General features: G+C 43.2%; 1 protein-coding gene across 12 annotated transcripts in view; it reads left to right on the top strand.

Annotated features, from left to right (window-relative positions):
* LOC143207673 (uncharacterized) overlaps positions 1-13,112 on the top strand; it is a 378,264-nt gene that overhangs the window by 21,533 nt on the left and 343,619 nt on the right. The gene's annotated exons all lie outside the window — the stretch shown is intronic.

The raw sequence follows: 13,112 nt of genomic DNA, 5'->3' as shown, positions 1-13,112 counted from the left end.
TTCTAATTCGATTAACGTTCGGCCCGAGCGAAACTTCACCCGCCCAAGTCAATCAAATTTTACCGGCTCCACTGGAAACGCCTGGCATAATAAATGCGTAGTCTCTCGAGTTTCCAACTACTGTTGGAATAATTAAACCGAACTTTTGACAGTGGAACAAGTTTCAGTCTGACTGGGCCAGCAGTTTCGAGCAGCTCATAATCAAGTTAAGCGAGTTGACCGACGCTGTATTCGTATGTAGGTCATGGAACTTCCGAGTCACAGGCACAATTGATCCCCGTTCTGAGGTATTAAACTAGAGCTAATTGTCAAATGCGCTGCAATGATTGCTGCTACTCAATGTTCGCGTTTTTTTCCTATTCTTCACGCTAACGCTACACGAGAATCCAGCTTTTAGCAGTTTGCCCGAGAAGAGAAATCTCCTGGAGTTTTCGTAGAATTTCGTCCGACGTTGAACCTCTTCAAATAATTTGCTGTCGAATGCTTTGGTAGCGACGGGGTCTTAACGCGCGCCGGAAAAGGGTGCAGCTGGCTAACGAGGAAAATCAATTTCCTCCTTCGAAGCTACTTAAGGAGCCGGGCAATCCGGAGCACCTCGAATTACCCATCCTTCCTTTCGGCTGGCCGATTTATATACAGAATTCTAGTTTAACGAAACCCGGGTTTGCACCAGCTGCCCGGGACGTGCACAGGAAATGTATTTCTACGGTTTGAACGGCTCTATTTTTAAAGGCAGACAATAATGCCGTCTGCTCTGGCGAAAGATCCTCGGGCTGGCCCCGGGACCCGCTTTTGTCCGAGATCTCTTCTATACGATCGCAGCTCGCGTGCGCGCGCGTTGCCCTTAATAAAAGCTCGTAAAAATTGTGCAGCTTTGGCCGCGCGTCACGTGCAAATTTAGTATCGTTGTGCCAGAGGCACGGAACCATCGGAGGGGGTTGGAAAGAGGTGTAGGAGGGATCGAGAGGGGAGGCCGAGTCGCGGCGAAGTCGTAAAATTCAAATTTCGTTCCCTTTCTCGTTTCCTTTTTCCTCTTTTTTTCTTTTATTTATTTCACTCCGGTCTCTTCTCTTCTTTCCGCTCGCCTCTGTCCTCGGAGTTTTTGGCACTGACACGGAGGATAACGAACCCTTGGCCTGACGCATCACGCCGAAAAATATTACCGATAAAATTTGAAACGATGCGACACGTTTTACGAGGTCGTATCCACCGGGATGAAAGTCGGCACTGTTATCTTTTTCCCGAGGTGTTTTATCGCTGATAACTGGCCGTCCATTTTGAAACCCTTGTCGGAATTGAAAGCGAGACGAGTCGGATGGCTCTTTCCGGGGATGAGCTCGACGGTCTCATGGTTGCGATCATGTATCGTCGATTAGCGAAATATGTCGGGATCCAGGATGCATTTTCGCGGTTGTAAAAATGAAATATTTACGGCTGCTGCTCTCGCGAAGAATGCGAATGCAGCGTTCAGTCGAGCCACTCTAGTTTGATCTTGTTTCTTCGTGTGTTCGACGACAAAGTTTATTTGGTTAATAAAATACAGTAATAAACTATTTTTGTGGTTGTCTGATGCTATCACCATCACCATATCATTCACAAAGCTGACTTTATTTAAATAATTATTTTCCCAAATCTAAATCAGTAGCCCACGACAAAAGGATAGCACGTGCAACGGATCGCGTTGTCCAAAGAATGTTTCGTACATTGAATCCTACTTGTATGTGTGTCGCGAAGGGGTTATAGGTTTATCTGGTTGGGGATCGTGAATATGGTGTTTCTCGCAGACGTTCCTGGTGGTCCCACGCAACGAACTTAACGCGCGTTTGCAGAGTTTCCTCGCAGCGAGGCAAGGGCAAGGGCTGGGTTGTTACGGGAGATATCATCTTTTCCCATCGGATCGGGGCGAAGTTTAAAGCCCATTCTGGCGGAAGCGGTTAGACGGCGAAGCCACTTCCGGGGCCAGCAGCGGAGACAATCGGCTCTCTGGCCCGTTCACGTGTTTTAAAAGAGCAGTCTACCGATGAAAACCGAACGGGTGGAGGCAAAGCGGAAAGGAAGTTGCACGCGGTCGCTCGGTCGATATTGATTTCTTTCTTCCGTCGAACGAGCACAATGGTTTATCTTGGTTCGGATTAAAGACAGCCGACGAAGTCTAATGACTTCCATCCGACCGGCGAACAATGGTCGCGGTCGATGCAGTTCGATTCTGTTGTCCTGCTCCTCTCACGGAGCGAAAAGTTTTTACGAAAAAGGGCTCTCACGAGAAATCGTCGACGCGTTTGCTTCGAATTCTGTATATAACAGATGTTCAGATAAGATGATTAGGAAAACACTTTACTCTCTCTCTCTCTCTCTCTTTCTCTCTGATTCCGTCTGGCGATCTGATTCGTTGATATTGGATCATAGTGGAACAAGACAGAATAATCGAAAAGCTCATCGTTCGTTGACTGGATATGATTATGTTTGTTTGAAGTTCCTATTTTGTGTCGGATATTTCGCGTGCAACAACTTAACACAATTATTTTATTAAAACTGAAACGGTCACCGTGACTATGCTGCATTTGCCCTCGCAAATTCCGCGGTTGACCCTGAGCTCTGGCGTTCGATACGGACAGAGATGGATCGCGAGAAATTTGATACTTCTTCGGTATTAGGATTACTGCGAAACGGAGCGATAATTCAAACAGTCCAGCGCCGGTAGTGTACTCTGCACAGCCTGTCGAGAGTATCGAGGTCCCCTTCCTCTTCTTATCGGGCTCCGCATTAGCTCAATTATCGCAATTATCGTCCGAGAAAATTATAGAGCGGACAGACCTCTCCGGTCAATTTTCGTTTTCGTTTTCCAGCTCGATAATGCGTTCAGTCGTGCCTCATTTATTAACAGTTAAGCCGTGTACACACCGTCGCGTCGCACATGTCGCGCGACCCGTTGTGCAACTTGTCCGCCGCCGCAGTCCGGTCGAGTCCACGAGTTTTCTATCCACATTCGGTATAAACATCGTTAGCGTTATCGTTAGCGATATCTCCGTCTCGGTCTATCAACATATCGCGGAATTAAGGACCGTGTCTACAGACAGAACACACTGTCTTTGCAGCTGTACATAGTACCTAGTTCCTGTTGCTGGTCTCCGTCATTTCGGAGAACGATCAACAGTGAGCAACCTTTAACACTACGTTCTATGTATGTAATATTCTTAATTTACAATTATTAAGATTGTAAAGGTGCTTCCCTGAGGAATAATTTACCCAGTTTCTTTCTTTGGGTATAGTATATGTATTATTGGAAAAATGGCCAAAAATTTGGATAGAGTTTCGTAAACCTAGTGTTAACAAAGTAGCGAATCCAGCGAAACCAGGCGCTTCTAGAACTTTCGATTTTATTATGATTATCTGCTTGGAGCAAGATTACTTTGCTCTGTATTAAGGTTTTGCTTTTATTACGATACTCTTCTAGTTGACCGTTGGGTCCAAGTGTGTAAGTCTAATTTAGCAAAGACAATAAAGATCCTTTCGTTTGGGGACCAACGCACGCTAGGCTCCAGCTATGTGTACGGCGCGATGAAGAACACCTCGTTAAAACATCGGTTGCTCCGCTCGTTTGCTCTCGCTTATTTTTCCGTTATTAACGAGATGCTTCACGAGCGTGTAGCCGATACTTATTAATTCTCGCGCTGTTCTCGCGTGCACGCTTGCCGAGTACGTCGCTATTAAGTACAACATCCTAGAGAAAGATTATAGGCGAACGGTTTATGAATAGCTCGATAAATCTCGGGGCTGATACCGTTGCCAGTTTATGTGTTGGTTTTAAATGCTCGTTTAGCGCTCGCGGCGATTTATTGCGAGATTATCGCGGCCGGGCCCTGTTCGCGTGCAACCCTCCTCTCCTCTGGAAGAACTTCGCCAGTCCACAGACTTTTCCACCGAAAAAAAAAAAGAAACCGAAGACCGTGGGAGTCGCGAACCGATTGTTCCACCGTTGGACCGTGACTTATTTTTTTTCCCTCGCGATCGGTTGCGCTCGTTGGAGCACCGACGACCAGATCGCGAGGAAAGTGAGAGGAACCATAAAATATCGATTATTTATCGACGCAGTCGCGGCCGGACCGCGGATCGGTATTAATTGAGACGTTGGTAACCGCGCGATCGATCTGTTCCGCTTGTGCAATCTCGGATCCCCGACCCGCCCCGCCCTGCCCCAGGTGAATAATGGAATCGACCTTTCCCGAGACCGCCGCGGCTTGTATTGTCTTGTTCGATTCTTGTGAAACGATGTGGAAGGGCTTTATTTTATATCGGGACGCGATAAAATTGCAGCTTGTTCATTGAAAGACGTACAAGTTATCGCGGCTTTACTTCGAGCATTCATTGTTTCCTCGATCTCGGATTCTGTTCAATCTTTTTTACCATCTACGGGGTGGGAGATACGAATTGCTGCCACGATTTTGCGACTGATTAACCGTTACGGTCATTTGTATCAATTTATTCGCTGTCTGCAGTCGCTTTCTTCTTTCACGCTTCCATTCTGCTGCGTCCACTTTCGCTGTTTCGAAGTTTCTACTAAACGAACGCCGTCTCGGAAGATGCAATCTGCTCACGAGATACAGCAGCAGTGTCTCAAAGTGTCGATTCAATATTTTTACGCATTTTAACGGTGATATCTGTAAGTGGAAATACAACTTGTCCCCAGTTACTCGGAACAGCATGTTTCTGTCAGCTGTTTAAAAGCAGTTGAAAACGTTAGATTAAGCATTAATTACAGGAAGACAGCGGTTACATTAAATTCTCCGATTCTTCGGTTTTTCCTTTTCCAGAATGACGTATAGGGTTGTTCGCCGCTTATCCGCATAGCGTAGAGTACTCGTCGATTGCTCGACAATTTCGTAAACGAAAGAACAAAACTAAAGAGATCTTAATAAGTACGTACGGGTTCAGGGACAACTATTATCTTTTTCTTTACCGAGTCTCCTTTTTTAAGACGTATTTATAGAGAGGTATTAGAAACTAGTTGTACAATTTACATAAACGCATTCGCGGTCTTATACGCTTAATTAACAATCATTATTACGAAGATACGCCTGCTAACAGAAAATTGCTATCTCACTCGGATCGTATATGCAAATTGTTAATCGTTTGATTTTTATCATTCGTCGTAGATGATATCGTTACAACTCGTGCTATAATTCATTCCTGTGTTACGGAGAATGCGAACATAGTTAAGTCATAATGCAGAATAACAAGGCATGTCACAACTTTGAACAAACAACATTTTTTACCGAATCGAGAACATTTTTATTACTGTTCTATTCGTGTACAAGACGTCCATACAAAAATCGCATTGACCAATACAAAGTTTTTAATTAAAAAATAGGATTAGCTGTCTAGATAAGAATTGGATCTTGGATGAAATTTAGGACTGACGTATGTAGTAACATTTCTCGATCAAGACGCGTCTGGTAACATCGGCGCTATAAATTCGGACGCTTCGCCGTTTGACGACCCAATAATATAATCTCGTTGAGTCGCGTGACCTAATTTGTTGAAAGCAAATATGTTCGTGACATATTTAAACGGCTTGTTAGCAGCTGTTCTAGATTTGCAATACGAGCGACCTTTGAACATTTAACCATCCGACAAGCGTGTATCTCGACGTCCCTAAGAGTCCATAAGGACCATTGTACGCTGTCTCATTATATGCTACGCTAATATTGTATGCACACCTCGTTCGCAATTTGCTGCAGTCTCCCCTGAGAGCTTTCGGAGGTCAGTCTATTCTTACCTGGCTTCGCTCATGCTTCCGTCTACCGAAATACGATTCATGAAACTGAAACGCACAGCATCCTGCGTGAGAATATCGACACTTTTTCTTTTAGAAATTTCCTTGTGACGCGATACGGTCATACATATGTATTCATGTTGACTAAACCAAATTGTCAGACGCACCTTGTACACAAACGAAACGAACAATATCGATTTACAAATATTGCCGACACGGAACAATCGAGTGTTCCTCGACTAACAAAGAGAGCGTGCACGTTCCTCGTCATTGCCATCGAATTCAGAGTCGTATTCAGATGCTCGTAGGCCTGATCAGTGCTCGTGAAATCTTTTCATCGAATGGCCTAAATCGCGCGTCTCGCAGCCATTGATAGGCGGAAGTCTCATTCTGGAAAGCGGATTGACTCGAAGTCGATCCTGGTTGGAAACGGAGCGTTAAAGAGGTCACCTGGGTGGGGTGGGTTTCCAAGCGCGGGGTGGTGGACTAGTATTTACGGTTGGAACATAGAAGAACCGTTCGTTTTCCCTCGGGCCAGGGAGGAACGAAAGACGCGGAGCACCGGTAAACTAGATTCTGCACGGCCGTGGACGGGTGAACATTGTTGCCGGTGCACAGCGAGTCTGCGAAAGTGTACCGAATAAATAAGGTTCTACTCCCAGGGGGCAGATCCGCTGAATATTTCGTGAGGTCCATTACTTCCGGGGCGACACAGAAAGAATTTCACCCGGCCTGGTGCTACACAGCTGTAGAAAACTCGCCGGGGACATGTGTTTTCTTGTTACGATTTCGGCTGATTAAAGTCGAGATTGGAGGAATTCTAGCCCGGGACCTTTGCTGCGATTAAATTTCGGATCGGACTGGAACGCTTCTAGTTCTCCGAGCGCGGCCATAGACGTCCCGAGCGTAAACTGTGTTACGAACTCGAAGAGAATAGCAGAGAATCCGTTTGCTCGCCTGATGAAGACGTACCAAAGACGTGTTTATTTATGAAGGAGTTGCAGCTGCGCCGACGTGTAATACATGCGATAAAATACATATTCTCCCGTAAAGTTCATTCGAAAATTTCTATTAGGTCATCTCGTAAGCAATGTCGTTTTTTAAATCTATTTTTCGGCGAGACGGTTCATGTGTATTTTGCGTTTATTTCTCGTTGATATTATGAAATTTGATATGATTCAATATTATTAGAGGGGAGTAATATTGTTTATAAAAATTTGATAGAGAATTTAAAAAGAACAACCATTTCTTTCGGACGGCCTAATATGAGAGATAAGATTAGAGATTTCAAGTTAAAAGAACGTCTTCAGATCTGGAATTCGAGAAGCTTCCCCAACCGGATCACTTGTAAAGACCAAATTACTTTGAAATTGTGGGTCAAATATCAGTTTCGAGATAATATTCTCGTTTCATGGAACACGTTTCATCGAAGGGTCTTTTCCTTCTTCCCGGAGCTGAATATCAACTTCGATATTCCAATGTTCTCCGCTCGATAAGGAAAACAGTGACAGTGGGTGTCCCATTTTAATAAGAAAACTGACGTTTTCTGTTTCTTGGATATTCTCTGTCAGTTGTGACCGAATCTGAATGTCGTCCGGCGCGGTGGAGGTTTATTGATTAGGGAAGCTCTCGGGCTGCCCCACCCTGTTTTCCGACCGCGAATATAGTTCACCAACCCGCCCGCGCCCCAGCCTCGGCATTACTGACCTACTACCACAGAAGCGTTCCTCGCAAGGTGAGGACTCTCTGGAGAGAGAGAAAGAGAGAGAGAGAGAGAGAGAGAGAGAGAGAGAGAGAGAAAATTTGAACGGGCACACCAGCAATACCATCAGCTGTCGTGAAAAGCTATCTGCCGTTTTTACGGACAGTGTACGCCTGGTTCCTTCATATACAAGGTGTACCACAATTATAGTTATACAGGGTGTGCTCACTTCAACGCAACGCATATCGAGAAATGAGAAGGCGCATCTCGCACCCTTGCAATCCTGGAAAGTCTACCCCTTAAACGAAAAACAATTTATGCAGTTATCGTATTGTAAGTTCGCAGAATTCTCAAACTCGGTTTTCTCAAAAACAAAAAAAAACATTTATTTTTTCATCTAGATTCACCTCCTTGCGGCTTGTATCGCCAATCAGATGACACCCTGTATGACCATAACTCCGCTGAATCCAGCGCGCTATATGTACGCGGCAAAAGAAACTTCACGCGAACATGCGTATCGTCGTGCAATCGTGTGACCCTATTTCTGAGCTGTACAGCTGTTTCCGTGCTTCAGCAATTTTTTTCGAAGAAGAACTCTTAGTACATAGAATGTTAGAAAACTGTTCGATACGGAAATGCATAATTGTATATACGAGTTTGCGATTTTCTATTTCCGAGGCTCTGTTTACCATCTGGAAAGCTGAATTATCTTTGTAACGGCGCGTTAGCTTGTTCGAGCGTGCACGCTTTGGCAAGATTAACATGATTCCGTGTGTAACATAGCGACAAACGTTCCTCGTTAGCCGTATTCGTCCACTTCCGCTTTGATGTCGCTGAAACAATTAATGAGAGCGTTAATGCACTCATGAAAGTCGGTGTTTTGTACCGGTGCCCATGGTGCTTGTAACTGGATATTCGTGGCGAGCGTGTTTTCCGGAACGGTTCCCCGTGCCTGTGTGTGTTCTTCGCGACGCGACGCGACGTATGGTTAAACGGGAATGCATCGTATATCGTATGCATTAAGCACTCGAGGGAGATCAATCGGCTTTGATCGCGGAGCTATAACAGAAAAAGCAAACGCGTGTCGCTCTCTCTGTACGCGGAATAGTAATAAAAATGAAACATGATTCTCGTTAGCGACCCTTCTTTTTTTATCCTGTGCTTTTGTGCTGCGAAGAACTCTTACAGTGGGATTAAAATTCGTTCAATACCTTTAATGCACGCGAAAGAGCTCACGCGATCTTACCACGGTTATTATACGCTTACCACGGAAACAAGTAATTTCATTTGAAATTGGATTGATTCTGTTTCATTCTGAAGCGTAGTACATACTCCTCTTCAAATTCAATTTATTAAATTGGAACTTCTTCCCGATAGAGCTGATTCCGTGGAACTATCAGTAATTCCGGATAGCTTTCGAAGCAACCTGAGAAAATTAGCGTATTCTATTTTTGCAGCATCCTAACGAGATTTCATATGCCAAGAAATAATTCTATTATATATAAAATACATGTGTGTGTGTGAATTTAACAATAAGTGTCAAATTCAGTTCGATATTTCTGGATTTGAATCTAAAAATGAATGAATTTAAAATCTCTACAAAATCAATGTTTATTTGAATGTTACAGGTAGGATTCCTGAACGTACGGTAGCAAAGAATGTTCAAACACGCAGTGTCGCGCGTTGTAAGTATTCTATATTTTTGATCGTACCGGTGCAGTAATTCATTCGACTTTTCTTCCATGGACTCGCAATCATTACAATGATACGGAACACGTGGATACAATCGTTCTTGGCGAATGCCATGATAAATGTTTCTTGCGTAAGCAATAGGTGTACCGGCCATATAATCTACGATCTTCTGCTTATCGTGACTGTTGCACGTGGAATAATAATCATATCATAAATTAGTGATAACAGAACTCGTGTGTAGAAAGTGTGTGTCTGGCGGTACAAGCCACGGTGCGACTATAAATCCCACGTGATTTTAAAATTCGAGAAATCACGAAGTTCGGGTTGCCAATGTTCTATTCCTTGCGTAATGTGTCTTTTCTTAGGAACGCGATTAAGTTCCCACATGAAAAAGAACTTTACCAATTGTATGAAGAGCTTTTTAAAAGAGAGTACAGGGAATACATTTATTAAAGAACAGAGAATGAAGTAGAACGTTTTTATTTTATGATTCGTATGGTGTCTACGTGTGGTCAGAAAGAATTTGAAGAAGTTGGAAGCAGGTGGCAATTAGCCGAACAACGGAATGGCGAATGGAAAATAAAGCTCGATTAAGGTCTCGCACTGATTCCTCCCAGAGGGTCTTAAACGATTAAGACCAACCCATTACAGAGAGCCCTTTGTTCTTCCATACCTCCTACCGCACTATAAAAATCGCTCAAACTGTAATTCGAGACTACCACCCTCCCTCGAGCCATTAAACTGGATTCATACGAGCAAGAAGCGTGTAGGTAGCTTTTTGTACACCTTCATCCTATTAAACTCGAGACTCGCTGCATGAAACTTTTATGCAGTTCGGGAGTCTCTAGGCTAAACCTAGGATCGTGAATCTTGGTTCTCCAAGTCGTTTTCTCAGGTACCCGGTCGTGGAGATTTTCCAATTCTATTAGAAAGGATTCGTCTAATCTTGGTGCTTGAATTTTTTTATTTCGTTTGCTTCTTTGCTCCAGGTTCAGTTGGTTTTTATCTCAGATTCTCTTTAATGTCTTCACTCTTTTGGTTTGTATTTCGTTTACTCATCTTCTGCACATACCTACATGCATATCAAACATTGAAAACATACACTCCGGGACGAAAAGATAGCACACTTCGAAATTAATGTAATTCGTGTTTATTAAACATTAGAAATTCAATTTTTTTATACACATATTTTTAGTGTGTCTTTCTTAACATATACGAATGAAATGAAACGAAGCTTCATTACCTTATCTATTTTTGTTGAATGAAGTAACGAAATTCATTCAGTTCATTGTTCATTCGACCTTTTATTTTGATTTCCGTTTTACCCCAATATCCAATATCGGCCCAAATTATCACACAGCCGCCTCCCATTTGCCGACGGCTTGAAAATTGTTGTTCTTCGTTCAAATCATGATAGTAATAGCCTACGCCGTCTGGACCATACAAATTAAATCTTTTTTCGTCAGTAAATATAACTTTTCGCCGCTTTGTCCTCATATTTATATGCTTTTCGGCAAATTGTGTAAGCGGAACGCTTTATGCTCCTTCTTTAACCAAGGTTTCTTTTGCAATTCTCTTCGCGCTGAATGCCTGTATTTTTTTTGTAAAACACAACGTACATTCTTTCCGTTAGTGTTTACGCCAACACTTTCGGCGATTTGCCTCGCAGTCATCCTCGGATTTGATGCTGTTCTCAATGTTGCACGTTTCTCACGGGCAGTTAAACTTTGTGGGCTTGTCCCGGAGTGTAACTTAAGCGGAGAAGTGCTCGATTACTTTATCCCAAATGTCCACAAAGTCATGTTAAACGATGTCTGAAGGAATCGTGTGGAAGTTGTTCGAAACTTATGTCCGACAATCCGATAATAAGTTACGCAAATTGTTGAAAAATACCCGAGTCCATTTATTCTGTATTTTCTGCGTCGAGCACCCCATTCTCGCTAATCTTACCTCGCAACGACCCACGACAAACGATCCACGGTGTACGTATTCTTCGTCCACACCTGTTCACCTTCAAGCGTATCTTGTGCGGCTGCAATTTTTAGTGCTCTCGAAAAGCGATAAGTGAGTAACGATTCTGCAAGGTGTCGGCCGCTAAAGGGCTGCCTTATCGTTTCATGGACATTTCACGAGGATCCCGAAGGTAAATGCACCATATCTGCTGCTCACGAAGAAGGTAGAAGTAGCTTGCTCCTCCGACCACACGAAGCTGTAAAGAAGCTCTCGATATCGAAGTTCTTCCTGGGCTCTTATTGCTTTCATTTTTTTTACTGTTATTCCTTTGATTCGTACGAATAAAATACAGTAAATTTTTATTCAAATCAGATGCTTCTCGGCATGAGAAAGGCTGCTACAAATAGATATCTTTAGTAGAGCACGTATTATAATAGAAGCCGCACAAAGTCTAAATAAAATCAATCTCGTCATTTTTATAAGGGAACATGTACCAGTTACTTTTATGGCTCAGTAGGTTTAGTGTTAAATAACCGCAACTATTTCTTATCGACGAAAGAATCACACGTTTCTTGATTGTATTATGTGGTAGAAATTTAATTTACAAGATTGTCATCTCTATTTTGTAGTTCCTTTTACTATCAACGAATAGTGCGTTGATTAAGGACTGGAGCCACATAAACAGTTTAGTCTTACTTTAATAATTTTAACAAGCTGAGAAAAATAGATTAGCACTCTCGAATCACTAAATTTTGGCTGCTAGAAATAATCTCGCGAATTCGATCGCCGCGCGTCGATGGAAATTACGATTCCAGTGGAATTGTCTCGGGTCTCGTGAAAAACGAGAAAGGCTGTTTTGCCGTTCGAGCGGTATTAATGCGAAACGCTCAGACTGCTAGGCTATTCGATTAGTCATCGATTTTCATACGGCAGACTGTGTGGGAATGACGAAAGTGGTCTTTTAAACGGCACGAATGTTACGTAACGTTATCGTAGGAACGTCAATGGCGGTACTGCAACGGTGACGTTGAGGCTCGACGTCCCGCGAGATTAAAGTGGATCGCATTTTTGTGGTCCAGCACGTTCCCGAGCGTGAAAAGTCCCGAAGAATTAAAACAAGAATCCAGCCGCTGGTATAATAAAATATCAGCCCGCTATTAACGCGTCCATTACGCGTTATCACTGCCCTATCGGGACCGTGTAATAAATCTTCTAATGGAGAAATATACTCACAATATGGAGCGCGGTAAAACGAATCGAACGCGACTAGCAATTTCTTCTAATTTCGAATGTGTCGATATTCCAAAGGAAACTATAAAACGAGCAGATTTAGTGAGCGGTGGGTGTTTGAAAACTTTCGGTTCCTTCTTATCGTTCTTTGAAAAAGTTTGTTTAATTATGTATATGCGTGTTCCAATGAGAAATCGCATGCATTTCCTGGCATGATTTGATGCGTGAAGTTTACTCGCGGCGCATACGCACGCGATGTCTGCTCGATGAACTGAATGCGATGACCTGATCGGAAGACCGTTAATTGATGGCACTTAATTAATATACAGAACCGATGACCCTGTAGTGCTCGCTCCGGTACCCCATAGACATAATTTCTCCTTCTGTCCGCAGATCCGCTTTGCCATTATGGTTACAATATCGTCGCGTACAGGCGCGCGCGTCCGAAACGATAATGCTCATGCTTCCACCGGTGAAATCATGTTTTACGATGTATTATATCAGTGGCGTTCGAATAATGAAATTTACATTCGATATGGCACTCATCTAACAAATTTCTATAATCCAAGCAAACAGATGAAATATCAAATGAGTTGATTTTTACAGAATCCACCAGAGTCTTTGTTTTCGTAGGACTCGAAAGCATTCGGAAGTCTATGAATATGTATCCATTAGGCGAGGCTGAGAGTCTGTTTGTCCTTTAGAAGAGCTCGGAATCTGTAATAGTGCACGGACCATTGACGTTCCATGGGAGAAAGGATT

Source organism: Lasioglossum baleicum, chromosome 4, assembly GCF_051020765.1.
Source record: "Lasioglossum baleicum chromosome 4, iyLasBale1, whole genome shotgun sequence".
NCBI lineage: Eukaryota > Metazoa > Arthropoda > Insecta > Hymenoptera > Halictidae > Lasioglossum > Lasioglossum baleicum.
Note: the sequence above shows the minus strand (reverse complement) of the source record. Positions and strands in the feature narration are given on the sequence as shown.